Genomic DNA, 22,568 nt, shown 5'->3' with positions numbered 1-22,568 from the left:
AGGAATCTTTCTGTCTCCATAGATTCATCTATTCGGGACCTTTCATATAAATGGAATTGTCTTGTGCGACCGGCTTCTTTTACTTAGCATAGTGCTTTCTGAGTTCCTGCTGTAGCATGTATCAACAGATCCTTTCTTTTTATTGCTAAATAAGACTCCATTTCATAGATAAAGCAAATTTTATTCGGTGATCATCCATTAAGAAGACACTGGGTTATTTTCACCCAATATGTTGGGTTATTTTGGTTGTTACGAAAAATGCTGCTATGCTTATTAGAGTTTAAGCTGCTATGTAGACCTATGTTTTCCTTTCTCTTGGGTATATACCTGGGCAGGGAACTGCTGGTTCTGTGTTTAACATTTGGAGGAACTGCTGGACTGTTTTTCAAAGCAGCTGCACCATTTTACATTCCCGCCAGCAGTGTTCAAGGGTTCCGGTTGGTCTGCACCTTCACCAACACTTATTACTATCTTATTGCTGAAAGTTATCCTGGTAGATGAGAAGTGATATCACCGTAGAGCTGTGGTTTGCATTTCTCTAATGGCCAATGATGTTGAACATCTTTTCATGTGCTTATCGGCCATCTGTATGTCTTGGAGAAATGTCTACTCAAATCCTTTGCCTGATTTTAGATTGGGCCATTTATCTTTTTATTATGAGTGGAGAGTTCTTTATATATTTTGGATACAAGCCCGTTATCAGATACATGATTTGCAAATATTTTTCTCCCATTCTGTGACTTGTCTTTTTACTTTCTTGATGGTATTGTTTGTAGCACAGAAGTTTTAAATTTTGATGAAGTCAATTTCTCTGTTTTTTCTTTCATTGCTTATGTTTTTGGTGTCATGTAAGGTCTATTTAAATGGGCTCTGCCTTTTAAAATTTTGCGTGCCTATTATTTAAACAAGACTTTGATATTAAAGAGCCAGGACTATTTGCAAATCAGAAAAAAAAATCAGTGAATCATCACTATCATCTTAAACGAGTTACAATAATTCAACAAGCCCAACTGAAACCTTCTTGCTGTGGAAGAAATGGGGGAAGGATGGCATTTTCAAGGTAGCAGGATAGCAGTGGAGGTGGGCTAGAAAGCCCCTGCTCCCCTCACCACCACCAGTGTGCAAGATTTTTGCAGAGGGGCTTTCTTTAAGGGAGAAAAAAGTGAAAATGCCCTGGGACTAAGATATGAAGAAGTGAAGCAAGGCTCTTTTTTTTTTTCTTTTTAAGATTTTTTAATTTATTTGACAGAGAGAGACACAGTGAGAGAGGGAACACAAGCAGGGGGAGTGGGAGAGGGAGAAGCAGGCTTCCCGCTGAGCAGGGAGCCCGATGCGCGGCTCGATCCCAGGACTCCGGCATCATGACCTGAGCCGAAGGCAGAGGCTTAACGACTGAGCCACCCAGGCGCCCCTGAAGCAAGGCTCTTACGTGTGCTGTGTTTGCATCCAAGGGCCAAGCAAAGCCACGTCTGGATTCCTAGGTCCCCAGGAGGGCCTGTGCGGATGAGGAAGCTCTTCGAGATGGCTGACAGGACACCAGGGCCTTCGAACAAGCTCTTCCCTCTGCCTGGAAAGTTCCTTGCCGCCAGTCCTTCACCCAGCCAACATCTACACCTCTTTACTCCTATTTCATTTGTTGGTTCCTCAGGAAAACCTTCCCTCACCCCTACCCACCCTGCCCCCTCCAAGATCGGGTACCTCTGAATACATTTCATAGCTACCTATACTCCTTTGTGATACTTTTCACAATTTTAAATTATATATTCATTCTAATTACATATTTCATTATCTGCCTTTTTAATAAGCTGCAAATGCCATTAGCACGGGGCTAGTGTTTGTTTGGCTCACAATTATAGGCTTATCGCAAAGTGTGACACCAAGTAGATTCTCATTAAATATTTGTAGAATGAATGAATGAATGATTATAGGAACTGGAAATCCCTCCCAAATGGCCCATTTGTTTTCAGAGGGGCTTGTCTTCAGGGTCCTTACGGAATGAGAGTAATATAAGAAGGTCAGTCCCCTGTAGACAGAACAGGAAAAAAGCTTCCTCTCTGTCTGCTAGGTGATTGCAGTAGTACAGGGCCTGCTCCGCGTGGGGACTGACAGGATCCCCGGACGGGCAGGGAGAACGTGGAAGCATCGTTCATCTCTCCTTGTCTTCACTCCGCTTCCCCTCCTGCTGGGCTCACTCTGCCACTGGTCATCTCCCTCGGGTGGCCCCACAGCCACAGGTTAGCAGGCAGAGAGAGGACTTCTTCCCAACAGAGCCAATTAGAGTCCCAGAACTGGGTCTCATCGGACCACCAGGAGTATACGTCCATCTCTAAATCAATCCTTTGGAATAAAATAATGAACGACGCAGGTTGGCCAGGCCTGAATCCCAGGCCCCCTCGGGAGCCAGACAGAGGCGCGTGCACCGAGAGTGGGGGTGGGGCGCTGCCCCAAAGGAACACAGAGATGTTGTGATCAGCGCAGGGTGAGTGAAGGTGGGAGACGCAGAGGGGTGGCTGTTCCCTGCAGTGATCGTCTGAAGCACACACCTGGTAGTGTTGCTCCACTGCCTTGAGGACAGAGTGAGCCAGGCCCTCACCACGTGGCTGCAGCCCACAGCTCTAAAATGACTCCCTGCCACCCCCATGCCCGCACATTGCTGCGTTCCACCCTCCGTGGGGGCCCGTCCCTCTGGCTTCCTTCAGGGGCCATGCAAAAGCTCCCTCCCGCGTGGAGCACGGGCTGTCATTCCCACCTGTCCTCACAGAGCTGCATGCTCCTTCCTCCAGACTCCACCTTCCTTGGCAGAACACTGAGAACACTCTCCTGCCCCCAGGCATGTATGCCCTCCTCATCCTGACCCTCAGAAGGCCTCCCGACCCCTACTAGCTGCTTGGTGAATGTTGGTTGGACTAATTAACCTGCCAGGCAAAGGGAGGCATTGAAGAATGTCCTGAGGCCTGGCTCCTCTGGCTATAATTTTAGTACAGACTGGCTTAATCAGGGCATTTGTATTGCAGAAAAAAAAAAAGAAAAGAAAAAACAAGCTCTACTTGTTTTCCTCTGATTCACCGAAGAGAAAAGCGGCTTCATTTTTCTTTTCAGTGATTGTGCATCCCCCATTCATGCACCACGGCCTTATATGTTCCCTGAGACACTCCCACGTCTGCAGCGGCAGTTCCCAGGCCCAGCCAGTCCCCCACCCCAGGGACCTGCTCCTGGCCTCGGGCATCCGCTCAGGGCTTAAAGCCCATGCGGCAGGCCTTCTAGGGGCAAGAGATGCTCTCCCCCGCTTCCAGGGTGGCCTGGGTGTCTGTCTGCCACATTTTTGCCCACCCAGCATCTGTCAGTCTGTCTGTCTGTCTTCAGGTCTGAAGCTGCCTGCTGCCAGCAGCAGCCCTTACCCAGCAGCCCTGCGCTCCCAGGTATTACAGAGGGGGGTGAGAACGCTTGCCTCTCTAACCCAGGCATCCTGCAAGTGGTTATTACCGTCTATTTTACCAGAGATGGAAACGGAGTCTGAAAATGGCAAAACAACTTACCTGGTGTGCTTTTGTCTACATAGCTAGACATTACACGTTGCATCACGTAACTGCACATTAACTAGACTTTGGAGAAGTGTGGGGTGGGGTGAAATCGTGTCTGGTGGGCCCGTGGATCCCTGCTTAAGACAGCGCAGGCCACCCACCACCACCACCAATAACACCCCACTCCCCTGACCTCTCTGCCTCATCCTCGTTCATTCATTCTCGAATATTTCTTTTCTAGGCTCTGTTAGAAGCTCTAGGATACAGCAATCAACAAGACAGGCATCCGACCTTACCTTCCAGGAGGTATGACAGACAATAAATACAGAAATAAGTACATAATATAGTTTTAGATAGTTGATAAGTGCTAGGCAAAAAATAATCAGGGATTGTTACGATTCGAGATCTTAAATTGGCTGGTGGGTTCATAAGTGTTTATTATGTTCTGCTTCATAACTTGCCTTTTCTTTCCATATATTCTTTGCACATTCTTTGCATTTGAAACGATAAAATTTAAAAGTTCTGCTTATAAAAAGACTGGGGTTAAGGGCACAGAGAGTGATTGTGATGGGGAGTGGGGGTGTCTCAGAAGTCACCAGGCCTCTCCTCGGATGTTTATTTCAGCTGAACTCAGGAGGAAAGGGAAGCTGCAGAGCACAGGTCCCAGGGAGGAGCCACGGGGCATTAGGAGGGGAGGGCAAAGACCCTGCCACAATGACTTGGGGAGTTCTAGAAACACAGAGGCTGGCGAGCCTGGAGCCCAGGGACTGAAAGCTCTGGACAAGGGAAAGAAAGGAGGTGGGCCGCGTAGAAAGCACAGAACTTGAACCTAGGGCATATGGATGTTATTCGGAATGTAATGGAAAGTGGGTTTTGTTTTTAAAAGATTAGTCTCTTGGGAGCACTGAGGGAAACCACAGTGCTCCCCTTATGCCCCCGCCCTTCCCCTCTCTTCTCAAGAGGTCAGGACTTATATGGAGATTCCAGAGTCTAGCCCTGCTACTTTCCAGACTCATCAACTCCCAGAGCCTGAGCTCTGTTTTTACAGTGCAAGGAAGCAGAACAAGTACAGGTTTAACTTTATGCTGCATTTACAGGTGACAATGAAATCCATGTTGCTACCAAGTTCCAAGTTCAAATATGTCTGTGAAATGATCTCTAGTCACTTGAGTTCCATTGACTGTTAGTGTCTTCACTAAACCATTTTGCCCCCTTGGTTAGGCTAATAACCTCACTCCTACCATCTTTGACCCAGCAATTCTCCAGCCATGTCTGCCTGGCCCCCAGCCTTCGGGGAAGAGAAGAGAATGGTGGGGTAGTGAATGGAGTCTGGGTGTATGACCTGGAGACCTGGCTTTAGCATCTGCCATGTCTCTTACCAGGTGAGTGACTTTGGACAAACCACTTAGCCTACTCTGAACTCATTCTCTCATCTATAAAACCAGAATAAATCCTTTCTCACAGAAATAAAGGATGGGGGAAATGCCTAGCACAGTGACTGGGATGAAAGAGGAGGTCTGTAAAAATGAGTTGAGTTCAATTTTCATTATATTCATAAATTTAAAATTCTAAATCTATTAAATAAATTTGACCCACCTTAGTGCTGCCTCATTGATCACTCGGTATTTTTTGTTTGTTTGTTTTTTTCAATGACTGCACATACTCATTATGGAGTATTTGTAAAATACTAAATAGCATAAAGAAGGAAATCCAAACCATAATTCCACCACTCAGAGCTAATTACACTTAAAATACCCATGTGTTTTCTTTTATGTTTTTTCTTTGTACATATTTTCATATTTGGATAGTACTGTTTATTCTATTTTATATCTGGCTCTTTTCATCAAGTACTTCATTTTATCAATTTCCTAAGTCACTAAAACATTCTTTGAAAACACGAGAAGTAAACAAACAGAAAGATCCTGCTCTGTGGGGCTGAATGGTGGGCGTCAAGGGCGGACGTAGGAGCAGCAGATCTCAGGCCACTTCCGGGCCACAGAGGTAGCTGGGACTCGGGTGGAGATAGTGGAAAGTGTTCTGATTCAGAGTGGTTTTGGAGATGGATCTGATATGAGCCGTCAGAGAGAGACTGCAGGTAATCCTTAGTGTTTAGACTGAGCTGTTGGGTGAAGGGTGGTGCTGTTTACTGGGATGGGGGAGGGGGAGAGGGGGGGAAGCTTCAGGAGCCACAGATCTGGGAGAACATTCTCGGCTATCGGACGGCCCAGCCTTTTGCATCTTCCAGGAGACTTCGATGGATGGAGTGGGTGGTCCAGGCAGATCTGTCCACATGCTCAGAAGCAGCTAACACATGATCCATGAGATGCTGTAAAATGCTTGGACCAGAAAGCATCCCATGAGCAATTCAGAGGCAGCCCCACTGACTGAGAGCCAGGTTACATTCGGAAACTCGGACCCACCTTTTCTGAAGAAGAAACTCACAGACACATCTCTCAGCAGTTAAATGCTGACACAGCGTGTGTTCCTAATTCCTCCAATAATTATTGACTGCTTCCAAAGTGCCCGGCGCTGTTCTAAACACTGGGCACACAGCGGTGATCAGATATAATGCCCTGCCCTTATGGAGCTTATATTCTAGAGGGCAAGCCAATAAGTAATATATAGTGTATTTGATTGTGGTAAGTGCTATGGGGAAACATAAAATAGAGAAAGGGGCTCAGGGTGTGGAGGGGGTAGGACTGCAATTTTAATTTTAATTAGCATGGTTAGGAAGGCCTCACCACTAAAGTGATGTAACCAGGGCATCTTGGGCCTCTTGCAGTGACTGATATAAAAAGGACTAATGAGGTAAGTTCTGATGGTCTCAAGGCAGACAATGGTGGTAAAGTTGCAATGTTGCAGCCAGACAGGATGTATTAACCTAGGGTTTTTCAAAAGAAACAGAACCAATAGGATATATCGTATTTTACTATCTATCTATCCACACATGAGCACGTGCAGGCGCGCACACACACACACACACACACACAAAGAGATTTATTATAAGGTATTGACTCATTTCATTATGGAAGTTGAGAAGGCCCACAGTCTGCTGTCTGCAGACTGGAGACCCCGGAAAGCCATAGAGCCAACAGTATAGATTCCAGTCTCAGTCTGCAGTCCTGAAAGCCAGGAGTGTTGAAGGCAGGTCTCTGACGCGGCTCAAGTAGTCAGGCAGAGAGCAAAGTCAACTTTGCTCGTCTTTTTGTTCTATTCAGGATTCTCAGGGTATTGGATGAAGCCAAGACACACATCGGAGAGGGCTATCTGCTCTACTCAGTCTAGAGATTCCAATGCTAATCTCTTCCAAAAACACCATCACAGACACACCCAGAAGTAATGTTTGACCAGCTATCTGGGCCTCTCGTGATCCAGTCAAGTTGACATAAAAAATCAATTATCACACAGGAGTAGGGAAGAGGGGGTGTTAGGAGCAAACAGATCTCTTAACTGCTCTCTGGACTCCTGGAGATGGTGGTACAGAAGGCTGGAGGAGGGCCTGTCACAGAGAACAAGGGTGCTGTCTTGATTTCTGCTGATATCGGCCTGAGAGGCTAAGGGAGGGCATCTTTCTTGTGCAGAGGTCTGTGGAGAGAACTCAGGATGGGTATCCAAGTGAGAACTCTATATTTTATTGGATGTTGTGAATTTTATTGTGTTGGGTGCAGGATATTTTTATATTCCTGTGAATATTTTTGAGCTTTGTTTTAGGAAAGTTACTTGGAAATGGTTTGATCCTTTCAGGTCTTCTTTTATGATTCATTAGAGGGGTTCAGAGCACTATCTAGTCTTGGGATAATCTCCACTACTGAGGCAAGACCTTCTGGAATATTCTACTCAATGCCCCATGAATTATGAGTTTTCTCTGTGTGGCTTATGGAAGCAGGACTGTTTCTGTCCCTAGATATGTTCTAGGAACTATTCCTTTAATCTTTTTGAATGTTTCCTTCTCTGACCTTTGGTGGTTTTCTCACACATATGTGCTGATCATACCCTGCTAAAAACTCAAGAGGGCCTCTATGTGGATCGCAGGGTCTTTCTCTCTATGCAGCTCTCTCCTGTTTGGTACTTGTCCTGATGCATATTCTAGCTGTCTTCATCTCACAACTCAGGGAGTCTGCTGGGCTTTGCTTGGGATTCCCCTGCCTGAGCTATCACCTAGAAGCTCTCAAGTAAGCTTGCGTAACTGTAGGGCTCACCGTTTGTTCCTTGTATCTCTGGGACCACCGTCTTTCTTTGTCTGCTATCTATATCTTGAAAATTTTTGTTTTCTATATTTCCTCTTTTCTTAGTTGTTTCAGGCTACAGGGTATATCCAGTCCCTATTAGTAGCCATTTGGGTCAAAAGTGGAGTCTCTCTCCATTTTATTTCCCTTTCTTTACAATGAGATTTGTGTTAGAAGATTCCTTAGAAATTACCCATAAGCTGTCAAAAGGCTCATGTCACTCTCCATTGACCCAGATCACTCAAATAATAAGACAGCATTTTATTTAAGAAATAAAATAAACAAAAGAAAAAACTCTCTTGACTCTTCTGGGAGACTGAGAAATTTTAAAAAGGCACAACACTGGGCTATTGACCTCCAGAAACTCACACTCTCATGGAGCCATGGCTATACTAATAAATGGCTCTAGCAAGACTAAGTACTCAGTCATCCAAACTGTTTGGAAGGTGATGTAGCACCTCTCCCTGCAGCTTGTGGGCTGAGAGAAGGGTAGGGTGGGGCCTGAAAGGGGCACACAACCCAGCATATTCATCCCAAAATTGAAGATTTCAAAAGACTGATAAATGGAGAGGCATAAATTTATCTGTGATGCTTATCTTCAGAGATTTAGAGCAGTGGCTTGAAAGACACTAATACAGATGTAATCTTGGTTTCAAATAGTCCAAGGTGGCAGCTGGGTTTGGAGAACGTGAGATTAAAGTCTTCCCAGGGCCCCTGACAGTGCCATCAACATTCTTGCCTGCGGGCAGCTGCAGATCTAGTGGTTAGGGTAGTTCACTGAGTGGCAGGTGGCAACTTGGGACATGTGTGGGCGTTCGGCTTTTAGGAAAGACAGCCTTGGGGTGAAATCCCAACATCGCCATTTACTTTTTCTGTAAGCTGGGGCCCATCAGGAGTTCTCTCTCAACCTCAGTTGCCCCAGGCTATATTTTTTTGTGACTGCTGAAATCACTACATCTCAAGTAATACAGTTACATCAGTAATATCTTCCTTTTAGAAATCCCAATCAAACCATCTACCTTCTGTTAGCAGTGCTATCCCTCACTGTAGTATAGCATTGTTTAGTTTTCAGCATTCTTATTTGCAAAAAAAAGAAAAAATAATTCTGGGCTCAGGCGTCTTAGCTGAATTTGTGTGTTCTGCAATCTCAGCAAACTTTTCCTTGCAGACTTGGCTTGGGTTACTTCTAGTGATGGTGAGTCTCACGTGAGCCATTTCCATCTTCCTAATTCCACTTTGGGAGACGTCTGTTTCCAAAGACTGACTGGGCAGATCTTCATTAGAGTACTTGTCACATTGATCTGGGAATTATTTGCTATTTTTAGCGACTAGTCCAGTAGAAGACGAAACCCTTAAACGCTAGGACTAAATAGTATTCATCTTGATATTACCAACACCTGCTATATTGAAGAGAAGGTAATAAGACTCCTTTGAATGAATGGACTAGTGGAAGAGCAAATGGACATATCCGGTAAGGATACACCTGAAGTGGATCAGAGGTTGAAGACTAGCTAACTAAGAGCCCTATCGAGAAGAATAATTTAAGTGAGGCTAGCCAGAACCCAAAGAACACATAAGGTATCCTTTCTGGAAAGCAGCTCTGAAAAAAGCAGATGGTAGTGTGAAAGGAGCATAGACTTCACTATCAGATTGACTTCAGTTCAAATTCTAACTCATCTATGGATAAATGTGGACCTTGGACATGTTAAACCATCTGAGCTTTCCTTGTATTTAAAAAGTAAAAAGGGAGAAATAATAATAATAGTAACAGTAAAAACAACATAGTAATTATTAGTGCTCTTTACCAAATATTTTTGGTTCTTCTTCGGGTACTTGGTGAAACTATACTTCCCTTCTCCCTTGATTTCAGGCATGGTCATAAAATTGACTTCGGCCAATGAAATATGGAAGCTTTTAAGCTAGTATAAGATTTGCTACTGTTTCTGCCTCTTACCCTAAAGACTAGGAACTTTTCAGAGGTGACATCTTCATCACCTACGTCTCTGAGTGGATATGAAGTGTAACAGATCCCTCCACTGACCTAAAAAGCTAACCTTTTGTTGTTTAGAGCAACTAAGATTAGGGAGTTGTTTGCTACTACAGCTTAACCAAACTCAGTCTTACTGATAGAAATATTCATAGGTTATTGAGATAAGTAAGTGAGATGTTTTTAAAATGTCTGGGCCAGGGGTGCCTGGGTGGCTCAGTTGGTTAAGCAACTGCCTTCGACTCAGTTCATGATCCTGGAGTCCTGGGATCGAGCCCTGCATTGGGCTCTGCTTCTCCTTCTCCCTCTGCTCCTCCTCCTGCTTATGCTCACTCTGTCTCTCAAACAAATAAATAAAATCTTTTTTAAAAAGTGTTAATTTTTAAGTGTTTGTGGGCTTGTTGTGGCTGAGTTGAAAACTGTAAAAAAGTCACAACTTATTTAGTTTGGATATGGTAATCTTTTCTGCTGGGGCAATAGCACTGTGGAGCCTATCAATAAGAGAACTCCCAGCCTCAATAATTCTCAATTAATTGAGCTGCTTACAGCCTTATTGGAAAGATCATGTGTGTGTGTGCGTGCACACACACACACACACACGCATATATTAAGTAAAGAGCAAGACAGTATATACCAAAGAGTAGATACCTCGCGCTGGCAATCAGCTTCCAGCAAGATCTAATTAGGTGTGAACTATGTGGCAAAGGGACCCAGGGCAGGGAGAGGCCAATTGTAGCCGGAGGAAATAGGAAGGGAGTTGGAGGGAAGTCTTGAAGTTGGGTAGGCTATGAACAGATGGAGGATAGAGAAGATTGTGAGTTTCTAAAAACTGTAAGACAAGTCTAAAACATCTAAGTCTTGTTTTTCTCATTGCAATCTTCTGATTAGAAGTTGTATCTGCAATATGAAAAGCTGCATTTTTACCTTTCTTTCCGGGGAATATATCACCAAAACAGTTCTTGGCACATATTAGAGACTCAACAAATATTTGTTGGTTAAATGTATGAATTACTGGGCTTTATAGAAAAACCAGACCTGGGTTCAGATCTCAGGAATCTTTCTTACTATGTGACCTTGTAAAGGCTACTTATCATCTCTGTGGTTTACTTTCCATACCAGCGCACACTTTTCTGCTCAGATGTATCACTGCTTCTCACGGTGGCTGCTCAGTAAAGAGACCAGGGCGAGCATCTTCTGTTGCAACACAGCTCTCCTGACTATCACAGTCGACACCTTTCACAAAGTGATGTGCACTCTTGGCTCGAAGGGAGTTTTCTGATACGTCACTATCATAAAATGTGCTGATAACATCATCATGCCTACAGCATCTTCCGTTTATTGGATATTTTCTTTAGGATCAGTTTCAAAACGCGGACTCACTGAGTCAAAGGCTATGACCATATCCACGGAAAGCTCAGCATCTCAGAGGGGCGGTACGGGAGGCAGTCCCAGCCAGCGGCGGGATGGAGCATAATTAGAAGAGCCCAATTCAGCTGATGAACTTCGATTGTATGGAAAGCTCTGCTTGGGCTTGTCAGCAGATTCTGCTTTGCAAAGAGGTTTTCTGGTAAAAACTCTTTCCCAGTTCTAAATTAATCTTCAGTCTTTCATCCCGCCGCTCTCTCTCACCTTCCAAACCTACCCCCGTCACCTCTGGAATTGCTTCAGTCCCGGATTAGCGAGCGATATCATCTGAGGGTGGGACAGCTGGCTGGGGTGTTGACTAATTATTTCCTGGGTGGTGTGTGGGCCCATCTTCACTCCTCAGATGCCTGACTTCCTTTTGATATCTTCCTGCACTAAAGCTCTTCCGTGTGCTTATCAGGTAAATTATGGATACTGATTCAAGTTCTGGCACCAAAAGGTAAAGTCCGTAGTGATGCAACAAGGGATGGCATTTCCAAGAGTGAGACGTAAGCGCACGGGTCTCTTCTTGAAACCAAATCGTGCATGCGTGTCTGCGTGCGTGTGTGCATGCACACGTGTGTTTCTTTCAGGGTTTTCACTTCCCAGAATGTCCAGGCCATTCACCAATATTTCACATCCGAAAGCATGATCTTTTCCTTTCTCGTATTTGATCCTTCCCAGAGTTCTCTAGTTGGTGAACAGTACCAACCATCCCTCCAGCTGGGCAAAGGCAGACACCTGGGAGCTATTCTTGATGCCGCCTTTTCCCTCGACGCCTTCATCTTCTCTTCATTCAATCTATCAGATCTGCAGCATTTCATCGACTAACCCATCTCTGAACCACGCCACATTCTCTCTCTCCACTGCCACCACACTGGTTCAAGCCGCCCTCACCTCCCCCCGGAACCCGGGCTAACCGGGGTCCCTCTAACACCTGGTGATAGAAGAGGAGATGCGCAGCCCAGATCCCCTTCAAGGGAAGACTTATTGACCAGCTGTGGGGTGTGTAGACAGCAGACGGCCTCCCACTGTTCCTGCACAGTCTGCCACAGCTGCAGACAGCCACCTTGCCGGGGATCATGCCTTTCCCAGGGTATCCCGTACACGTGACCAGCCCCAGTGGGAAGTACGCCTGCCTGGTCACTTCAGCCGGCTGCAGCACAACTTCAGTTGACAACACTGCAGAGCCCTCCAGTAGGGTGGCTGAGCCCTCAGCAGCTGAGGCTCCGTCACTCTGTCTCCCCTGGAGAACTCAGCCTGCAACACCCCTCGCCCTGTCTCCACTCCTGTACACCACAGGGATGTGTGTGCAATGTGAGCTCAGTGATAGCGGGTAACCTCCTCAGGACTGCCCCACTGCCTTACGGCTAAAGCCCCAAATCCCGAACCCAAGTATGTGGCCCTTCCTGCTCTTTCTCTCTCATCTCACACTCCTCCCTTGTTCTCCACTTTACAACTCAGCCACACTGGCTCTGAAAGGTCCCTAGGGCCACTGTAATCAAGTACCACAGACCCGGTGCCTTGCACAACAGAACCTCATTGTCTCACAGTCCTGGAGGCTAGATGTCCGTAAATACGGTGTTGGTAGGGCCAGGCTTCTCGCCCAAACCGTGGGGGAATCCTTCCTTGCCTCTGCCCAGCTTTTGGTGGTTTGCCGGCATCTTGGCATTCCTTGGCTTGAGAGACATCGCTCCAAGCTTCCATCAGCACGTGGTGCTCTTGCTGGGTCTCTGTCTTCACATGACCACGTTCTTCAAAGGACAGCAGTCGCTTTGCATTCGGGGCCTACTGTACTTCAGGATGACCTTGCCTTAACTATCTGCCTCTGCAACAACCCTATTTCTACACAAGGTCACATGCTAAGGGACCCGCGGTTAGGACCTCAACATATCTTTTTTTTTTTCAATATATCTTTTTGGATGGTGCAGCCACTCTGGAAAACAGTGTGGAGGTCCCTTAAAAAGTTAAAAATTGAGCTACCCTATGATCCAGCCATTGCACTACTGGGTATTTACCCCAAAGATACAGACGTAGTGAAGAGAAGGACCATATGCACCCCAATGTTCATAGCAGCATTGTCCACAATAGCTAAATCGTGGAAGGAACCAAGATGCCCTTCAACAGATGACTGGATTAAGAAGTTGTGATCCATATATACAAAGAACTAAGAAGATCAGTAGGGGAAGAAAGGGATAAAGGGGGGTAATCAGAAGGGGGAGTGAAGCATGAGAGACTATGGACTCTGAGAAACAAACTGAGGGCTTCAGAGGGGAGGGGGTGGGGGAATGGGATAGACTGGTGATGGGTAGTAAGGAGGGCACGTATTGCATGGTGCACTGAGTGTTAGACGCAACTAATGAATCATCGAACCTTGCATCAGAAACCAGGGATATATTGTATGGTGACTAACATAATGTAATAAAAAAACATTAAAAAATATATATATATCTTTTTGGAGGGGACACAGTTGAATCCATAACAGTGGCGTTCATTCAGTCACTGAAAGAAGCCATACTCATCCTGCTTCAGGCCTTTTGTATATCCCGTCCACAGCCTCTGGTCTCCTACCCAAGCCTGTCATCCTCTTGATCCCAGTTGAAAACTCATTCTCCTTAGGCAGACTTTTCTATTTCATCTCCCCCTGCAAGCTAGGTCAGCTCTTTACACTCACAGCACTTGGTACTTTTTTTCCCACAGCGTTTAAGACTACTTGTAAGTGTGCGTGTGTTTGAGTAAATATCTTGACAATGGCTGTCTGCTCCACTAGCCCATAAACCCCACGAGAGGGGAGACCGTGTCTGTCTTGCACACTATGTATCTCCAATGCTGAGCATGGTGCCTATCCATGGTAGGCACACGGTACGTATGTATGAAATCAGTCATGAGGTTTTCTCCCTCCTTATAGTTTTAAGTCTCAGGTTGTCCTTGTTTCCAGGAGACATGATACTGCACCCACCCAGTCAAGACAACACCTTGTGAGGAAATGGGCAAGATGAAGAGAGTAAGTCCCAGCTAATGGTGATTGAAGTTGACCCCTAAGATACTCCCATGAAAGAGAGCATATTCCTAGCAGACAAAGCCTTCTTCCAGGGGCCTGTGGCAAATCTGCTACCCAACACGGAAAATGGGCCAGAACTACATGACCCTGCTGAGTTGTGAACTTTCCTGAAACCAGGACCCTGCAGAAACGCAGGCTCCTGCCAGAAAGCTTAATGAATAACAAGGGGTAATAGACTGTTCCCTAAATTTTCCACCTAGAGGACAGAGGCTGCCTCATTCATGTGGGTGACATTTGGAAAGGTAGAACAATGGAAACAGTCCAACTATATGAAAAGGACTACTTAGAGAAGGTTGAGGTTGGGGGAGGTAGAGAAGAAAGTTCCAATTAAGATGTTATTAAAATATATCTATTAAATAAAGGGTGACTGCCAGTCAGCTGGTTATTTACTGAATAGAGGAGTGAGTCGTTCTTATTTGATGAGACCCATTTTAGCTCTTTGTGTGCTATGCTCTCTGCAGCTTTTTTTTTTCCCCTTGAGGATGCTCTTTGGGTGAGTTACTGTTCCCTCTTGTCTTTCCACTCAGTGGTTCTTATCTCCCTTTGTGGTCGGCTGCAGCTGCTGTCATCCCATCCTTGGTGGGTACCAAGATTTATCAGGCTGCCTGGGACAAAGACATTTTCTAGTTGGAGGAAATTCTCATCACACAGTCTGCAGGGTGCCCAAGTGGAAGGACCTTTTCAGAGAAGCAGGTCTAAGAAGAGTAATTCATATTTTGAATTCTTTAAAATTGTTCTTCTTTCTAACCTTCCAAGTACATGACCTTTATCATAAAATGCTCCAGAAGATTAGATATAGAAACAGAGAATGTGAAAAGAATTACCAAGGTAGTAATCAGCTATAGCAATCACAATTTAGGCAGCAGGATAATAGCTTTGCAACCAAGGCTACTGTCTTGAGAGATGGTTTTCCAAATTCTTTTGTCTCTTTCCCTAGGTATCATCTTCTCAGAGAGTGCTTCTATGGGGTGGAGAAGGGACTCTTGCCCTGATGGGGGCCAGCTGCACTCTGTGCAAGAAGAAATGCAGCAGAAGCAGAAGACAAGCCCTCCACTTTCCAGTCCGGGGAATAGCAGGAGACAGAAGGATGGAGGTAGCAGAACAAAGCTGTTGACATAGCCCAATCCCTCCTGGGGGACTTAGGAGAGCCATGTATTAGATAAGTCTAAGACAGCAAAGAAGACTGGAGGCTCTGTTCTGGAACCCACTGAAGAGTGGGAGGAGGAGGCTAATTCCCAGGCTGTCCACACTGAGCAGGGGGACCAACTGCCTTCTCACCCACACAGCCCAACATAGTCAGGGAGAGGCAGGTCCTACGGCTCAACTTGCCTGAGTCATCTTTGTCCCCAGTGTGGTATAGACAGGTTTCAGAAATACCTGAGAGACCAGTGGAGGAGTTTTCTAGAAGGAACACCATGGCAAGGATGAGGGATCCCAGTATTTAGGCTACTGAGGGAAACACTCAAGCCAAAGTCAAATGGGAGTCTCATCAGAGGAGTTTCCAATGCCTGAGAGAGCCAAGGTAAGGGAGAGTCAGCCAGAGGATGCTTGAAGGCCCTGACTGAGCCGAGTCCAAGGGAGGTGAGGGGTATGTGACAAGGAACAAAGACCCTGAATCTTCCCTATGGCCGTGAGATTGCATAAACCACCACCACCACTCTAGATACATCTGGACACATCTTTGGGAACAAAAGAGACAGAGGAAGAATTTTATCTGAGGGACTGAGCAATTTTATCCCAAATTAATCTAAATAAACTTTAATTTTAGGTTTAATATTGAGTTATGCTTAAATTTGAACACTTACGTCTTCTCTTTGCTAGCCAGTTGGCTGTGGGCCTGCAGCAGGAAAGGCCATTTTAAATGTAAGAAAAATAAAGTGTATTTTCTCTGTGTGTCCAAGTTAGAGTGTAGAGTTAATATTCTGCCTCTGACACACAGGAATAAAGGAACCATGAAATCACTTGTCAAAAATCTCCGCAAGGCTTAAAAAACCAAGCAACCGGTTGCTGCCGGGTAGGATGGGTCACATTCTGAAAGCCCCCACAAATAGAGCTGACTGCAGTTTTCACAATTGCAGAGAATGGAGGAGGAAACTCAAGGAGTGACCGGGTTGGTGGATTCCTCTGGCGATTATGCTGTTCTCCACTTTAAAGAGAGGAGCCCATACTCCACCCTCAATCAGAACCAGCTTCTAAGGAGTAGCTCAACTAATCTACCCACAGCAGGAACCAGGTAACTTCCATGGACATGGGACCCGCTCATTCACTTCCCCTCCTTGGCAATATCTGCAGGGGTTATATCAGCAAAATGGTTTGTTTAAAATGACTGAGCCCACTGTACATGATAAATGATACACACATTACATTACAAAACTATTAACTTAAACATGTATTTATAGTAGGAAAACATAGTATACAATTAACACAACCTGGTGTTCGCTACCTGTCCTTCCCCACAAGGACAAGCCATGGTGACTTGGGCAGTCTCTTTCCTGTTTCTGTTCTATATTCCTTTCTTGGGTTAGCCTTGTGATTCCAGAAATCCCTGGATTTCTCGCATGTTATGCTGGGCCATGTTCCACCATGATCCTGTCTGGTTCTGGGGGGCCTGTCCTTTCACTGTATGAGGACGGGGACAATCATAATCAGTGAGCTCTGTGTCCTTCCAACTGCCAAGTCTTCATCTTCCGTAACCCTGGCCAGCCCTGGTTTTGTTTCTATTTGTACAACACACTTATGTGTAAGCTGTAGTTCTTTCCTGGTCAGGTGCCTATTGCAAAGGTCAGTGAATGTCCTCTTGTGATCGGTGCCAAACACAGCCTTCTTTCAAACTCCTGGCAGAAAGAGGACAACTCCTAGGCGAGCTGCCTCCACTCCCCCATCCCATTACTCAGAAGGTTTTACTCTGAATAGTGTCTCTGTTCCACCAGTAAGTGGCCTGCCAGATACAGCACGGGGACTTAAAGTTGCCCACTTGATCCGTCAGGGTGTTTTCCTGCTTGGTCTGTAATTCTCTCTGCATATGTAGATGGAGCCCATTCTTACACTTGTACGCTTACCCACATGCTTATTATTTGCAATGTTGAGCACCTGATAGTGTCATTAGAAAACTCTGCAAGAGTACAACCCAACTCGAGGGAAAATTCCTTGGGGAAAGGGAGGTTGCTTTATACCTCCTTCAGTTCCCTCAATGCCAAGCAAAAAGTAACTATCTTGATCTGAGATCGCTTCACATTCAATTAATATTTGATAGCTAACCAGTGTTTACGAAGTATTCCAACAGGCCTGAGCCTTTCTTATACATGATCTTTTTTAGTCTTCACCACAACCTTGTGAATGACGGACCATCACATATTCCAAAACACTGAGAAAAGTCAAGCAACTCGCCCAATGACTCAGCTAGAAGGTGGCAATCCCAGAATTGGAACACACTCTCCTGCTTCAGACTACCATGCTGTTTCCTACACTACACCTGTTTCTCCAGTGGTCATTCTTGCCTTAAAGAAGAGGGGCCCCAAGTTCAGCAAACTTGCCCACTCAAGAGAAAGTCCTTGATGAGGAGAAGTAAGAACTTGGTTTCATGGAGCAGGGCCTGGAGGCCCTGGCTCATGAGAGGCACCATCCCAGCAGGTTCCTAGGTGTTAGAGAACTGGCCATAGAGTAGTGTCTGATGCATGCGTAAGGGCCATCTGGGCTCCTCACACTGCTCCTCCCAAGGGTGGGATAGAGAGGGATGGGGGTTGGTCTGGTGGGGTCCTCTCACCCACGGGCCGAGGCTAAGGCTTTGGCACTAGCCTTTCCATTAAGAGAATGATATGGAATTCAGTCTCCTACCACAGGGAGGTTGTAGTGGGGGTGACGAGCAACATTTCCACACCCTGCCTGTCCTTGACCGTGATCGTGCAGAACCCTAGGTACCATCCCTTGAGCAAGCAATGGGGCCAACTGGGCTTAGCAGGAGTTGAGAGGGCAAAAGATAGTTAGGACCCAAGTAGGTCTGTCCTCTCCAACTAGCATATGAGCTCCATGAGAGCTGGCACCTTGAATGTCTTGTTCACTGCTGTGCCTGAGTGCCTTGAACTATGCCTGGCATATAGCAGGCACCCAATAGATAATTTTAAATGCATGATTGGATGGTTGAGCAAAAGAACCAGGAGGCATGGTGTGTCTTGTGTTTACAAACTCCACCTGCAAGGGAAACCTACATACAGGCCTTCTTTTTTAAAAGGCCTCCACTTATGCCTTGCCAGTCCCAATTCCTTCTTCAACACATACTGTTTTCCTGAAAAAACATCTCTGCATGATATCTGTGCATTGGCCTTAGGCTGGCACCCTCTTTTCCAAAGGCAAGAAAAACTGGTCTATCAAGTTTTTTAGTTTGAGCAGAAGCAACTGTCCATAGCCTCAAAACCATGGCTCTCTCCCCAGCTCTGAGGCCTTTCTGCTTACCACCCACCCCCACCCGAGCTGGAGAGGCAGAAGCCATACCAAGATCAGGTCTCCCAGCCTCAAGCTGCCTGTGGCAGGTCCCACTGTCGGGCCACGCCTGGCCCCCGTGCACATCCAAGAGAGGTCACAACCCGCTATGGATTCTGCCATTCTCAAATATACTCCCTCAAGGTTCTTTGTCTGAGGGAGTCTGTAGTAGGTAGCCAAGGGTCTCCCTGGGTATTTGAGCACAGGAAAGTCTCTTTACTTGCCTACGACTCAGTTTTCTTATTTATAAAATTAGAATAACAATAGTATTTGCCTTAGAGGATCTTAGGAGAACTAAATAAGAAAAAAATATATATAGAGATATATATGTATATAAAGTGTTTAGTACAGTGCTTGGCACATAGTAAGAGCTCAATAAATGATAGCCAGTATTATTCCTATTTGGTATGGTTTGTTTTGGTGCTTTTGTTGTAACAAACAAACAAGCACAATCCACAATCTGAAGTAAATGGAAAGAGCTCCTCATCCTTACTAAAGCATACAACAAAATTGTGTCAGGCCCTATACGGGTCTAGATGGGACTGGGAAGGAAGATGGGACTCAGAACATCTGAGCTAAGTCTTTAAGTTCTCTGGTCTTCACTTAATGTTGATCCCTGGAATGAATGACTGTTCATTCATGAATCACTCAAGTATACTGTTGGTTTGTCTATCTCACTTTCAGTCTCTTAAACTCAGTCATATGTAACCTCCAGGATGCTTTCCCTGACTGCCTGAATCCCAGGCTGGATTCCTCAGGAGACAAATTTTGAGATTAGCCTGTAGGAAATTTATAAGGCAATGCTCTTGGGATTGAAACCCGTGGAAGGGAGGAGGAGGAAGCAAATTGGGTAGAGGGAGAGGCTGAGCAGCAATGCAGTCCCAACAGAAGCCTCAGCAACCCCACAGACCTGTCCCAAATTGCAGTGAGTGGACCAAGCCTTTGTATTACCACTGGGTACAGGCTGTCTCTGGAAGTTGAAACCTTGGGCAAGATAGTTTCCTTCAGCCAAGATAATTCCCAAAGACAGCTGTCAGCTGAAGGTGATCTTCTGGAAGATGATACAGCTGGGGGAATGAGTCCTTCCTTCCTGAAAGGGGTTTTTGATTGTGCAACATAGCATCTACTAACATCCTCCAACCTCGATATATCAGCAATAAAGACATGTCAATTTCCATCTGCCTGACTCCTATTTCTCAAATGGTATATTACATGGGTGAGAAAAGAGGAAAGGAATTTATTAGGCTCCTGAACTCTCAACCCCATTACAATCTGTACTATCCAGATTGGAAGGGTCTCCTCTTCTAGTTCACAGCTCTGAGTCCTTTCTTAATCACTAAGCATTTCTGCCATCAAGACTAGAAGTCAACAAATGTAGAGGGATTTATGATAAATGAAGTGAGTCGAAAAAATGCAAACTAGTAATTATGGAACAATGGGGTGGGGGGAGTAGACAGGGATTGCGCTTACTCCAGATTGGCCTGGGTCTAGTTTAAGACAATTTTTGATGTTTCTGTGGCTTTTTTGAAGAGAGAAGGGTGTAAGCAGTCTTCAGTCTCACCTGAAAGAGCAGGGAGCTGTTTCCTGGGGGCAGTCAAGTGTATCCACTGCCGTGATCAGTTTGGCACTATCTCAATGTAGCTGGGGGTTCTGCTGTCTGTTGGCGTGTTCCAACAAGGCCAAACCTGAGACATATTGAGCATAAACACCTGTTTGAATGAGTTCTGGATCACACAGTGGATTTGCAAACATGTCTTCAATTAAAGGCTACTCTCAGGAAATTACAGTTGCCTTTCCACCCTAGAAAGAAAATGCTCCCAAATCCAACACCAAACCAAGCACTGAACTTGGATTTCAGGCTTATAAGAGATTTTTATCAAAGGTTTCTGAGTCCCGAGGATATTTTTCAGATTTCTCATTATGCCCATTAAAAACTTCTATAATTTTAAGAATTATAAATACATCCTAAACTTGTTTTCGTAGGTTTGTTTATTGTAATGGTACAGGTAAAGCAATTCTGACGTTGTTGTATATGTGTTGTAAGACTGAGAAGTGAAGGAACAGACTGATGTTGAGATCCAGGGTTTTCACTACAGAATAAAGAACATACAAATATGGATCAATACGCATATGAGGTGATGGATGCCTTAATTAACAGGATGCTGGAAATCCTTTCCTGATGTGTATACATTTACCAAATCACCATGTTGTACATTTAAGATATCTTACAATTTAGTCAATTAAGCCTCGATAAAGCCAAGAAAGAGAGAAGGATTGGGGTGTATCACAAGGACCCAGGAGTCAGAGTAGAGGAACTCCCACTGGCTGAATCAGTTAAATACAGTAACGAATAATAAAGCATTGGAAAAAACAGGAATTCTTATGTTCTGACCTTTGATGCACAGATACATAAATAAATGGAGAAGGCAGAGCTCTTGATGGAGAACCAGCTGGTAAATATGGAGGGAGGGCTGTAGCTGGAAAATGCTCACTTTGCAACCACCATGATAAAGATAGGATTGGGCAAGAGCCATCAATGGAAGCAAAATCTTGGGGAAGTTTTGACTAAGAGCAGAATATCTGAGCTATCGTAAAGCGTTTTCCCCACAGATGTTCATTCGTTGCAAGGAAGAAAAATATAGTAATTATAGAGTGGAGAATTGGACAACACCTCCTGGTCCTGGCCAACCATGTGCAACTGCAGTCTTGCCACGAGGAAACATCAGGTAAACCTAACATGAAGGCCGTCCTATTAACACCAAGGGGAGAGGGGTTGAATTCTTCAAAAATGCCAATATCATAAACGACAAAGAAAAGCTGTGGCTAAAGACCAAAGACTAAAGACAAATGATAACAAGCATGAGGGAAGATGAGCAGACAATGGAACTCTCCTTCATGGTGGGTGAAATGTGAAATGGAGCAGCTGCTTTGGAAAACAGCCTGGCAGTCCCTCAGATTTTAAATGTTGATTTACCGTGTCACCAAGTTACCCTTTCTACATGTACAACCGAAAGAAATGAAAACATACGTCCATAAAAACTTGTACATGAACGTTGATAGCAGCATTATTCATAACAGCCAAAAAGTGAATAGGCGAACGTCCGTGAACTAATGAACAGAAACACAAAAGGGAGTATATCCATACAATGAGAAAGAACGAAGACACATGTGGTAACACGGATGACCCTTGAAAACATTATGCCAAGGGAAAGAAACAGGTCATAAAAGCCCACATACTGTATGATTCCATTTACAAGAAATGTCCAGAACAAGCAAATCTCTAGGTACAGAAGGTACATTGGTGGTTGTCTAAGACTAGGGGAGAAGCAGGGGTGATGGCTAATAGGTGAAGGGTTTATCTGGGGACAATAAAAATGTCTTAACTTAGGTTGTCGTGATGGTTGTATGATTCTGGGATTATACTAAAAACAGTTGAACTGTATGCTTTAAATGGTTGAATTTTCTAGTATGTGAATTATACCTCGATAAAAATGGTTTTTGAAGTTTGGTGGGGTTTTTTTTTACATTTAAGATAAAATTTTCTGGGTAGCAACAACATTTAGCAGCATGATTTATCTCTGTAAAGAGTAATTTTAAAAAATAAAGAAATAAAACACACACAAGAATGGATTGGGAAGCATAGAGGGCATTTGAGAACTTGGCAAGAGCAGCTCTGGTAGAGAAATACAGGCAGAAAGCAGAATGGACTGGGTCAGGAGAATGGGAAGTGAGAAAGCAGACAGAGTCCACTGTGGTGCAGACAATATTTTCAAGAAGCTTCCATGTGGAGGGAAGTCGAGGAATGGCATGAGCATTACCAAGGCATGTGGGGCTGGAGTGTTGAATGCTGGTGGGAAGGGTCTGGTGGAAAAGCCCCAGTTGGAGTAGCAGGA

Source organism: Ursus maritimus, unplaced genomic scaffold, assembly GCF_017311325.1.
Source record: "Ursus maritimus isolate PB19 unplaced genomic scaffold, ASM1731132v1 scaffold_23, whole genome shotgun sequence".
NCBI lineage: Eukaryota > Metazoa > Chordata > Mammalia > Carnivora > Ursidae > Ursus > Ursus maritimus.
This window is presented reverse-complemented; position numbering follows the sequence as displayed.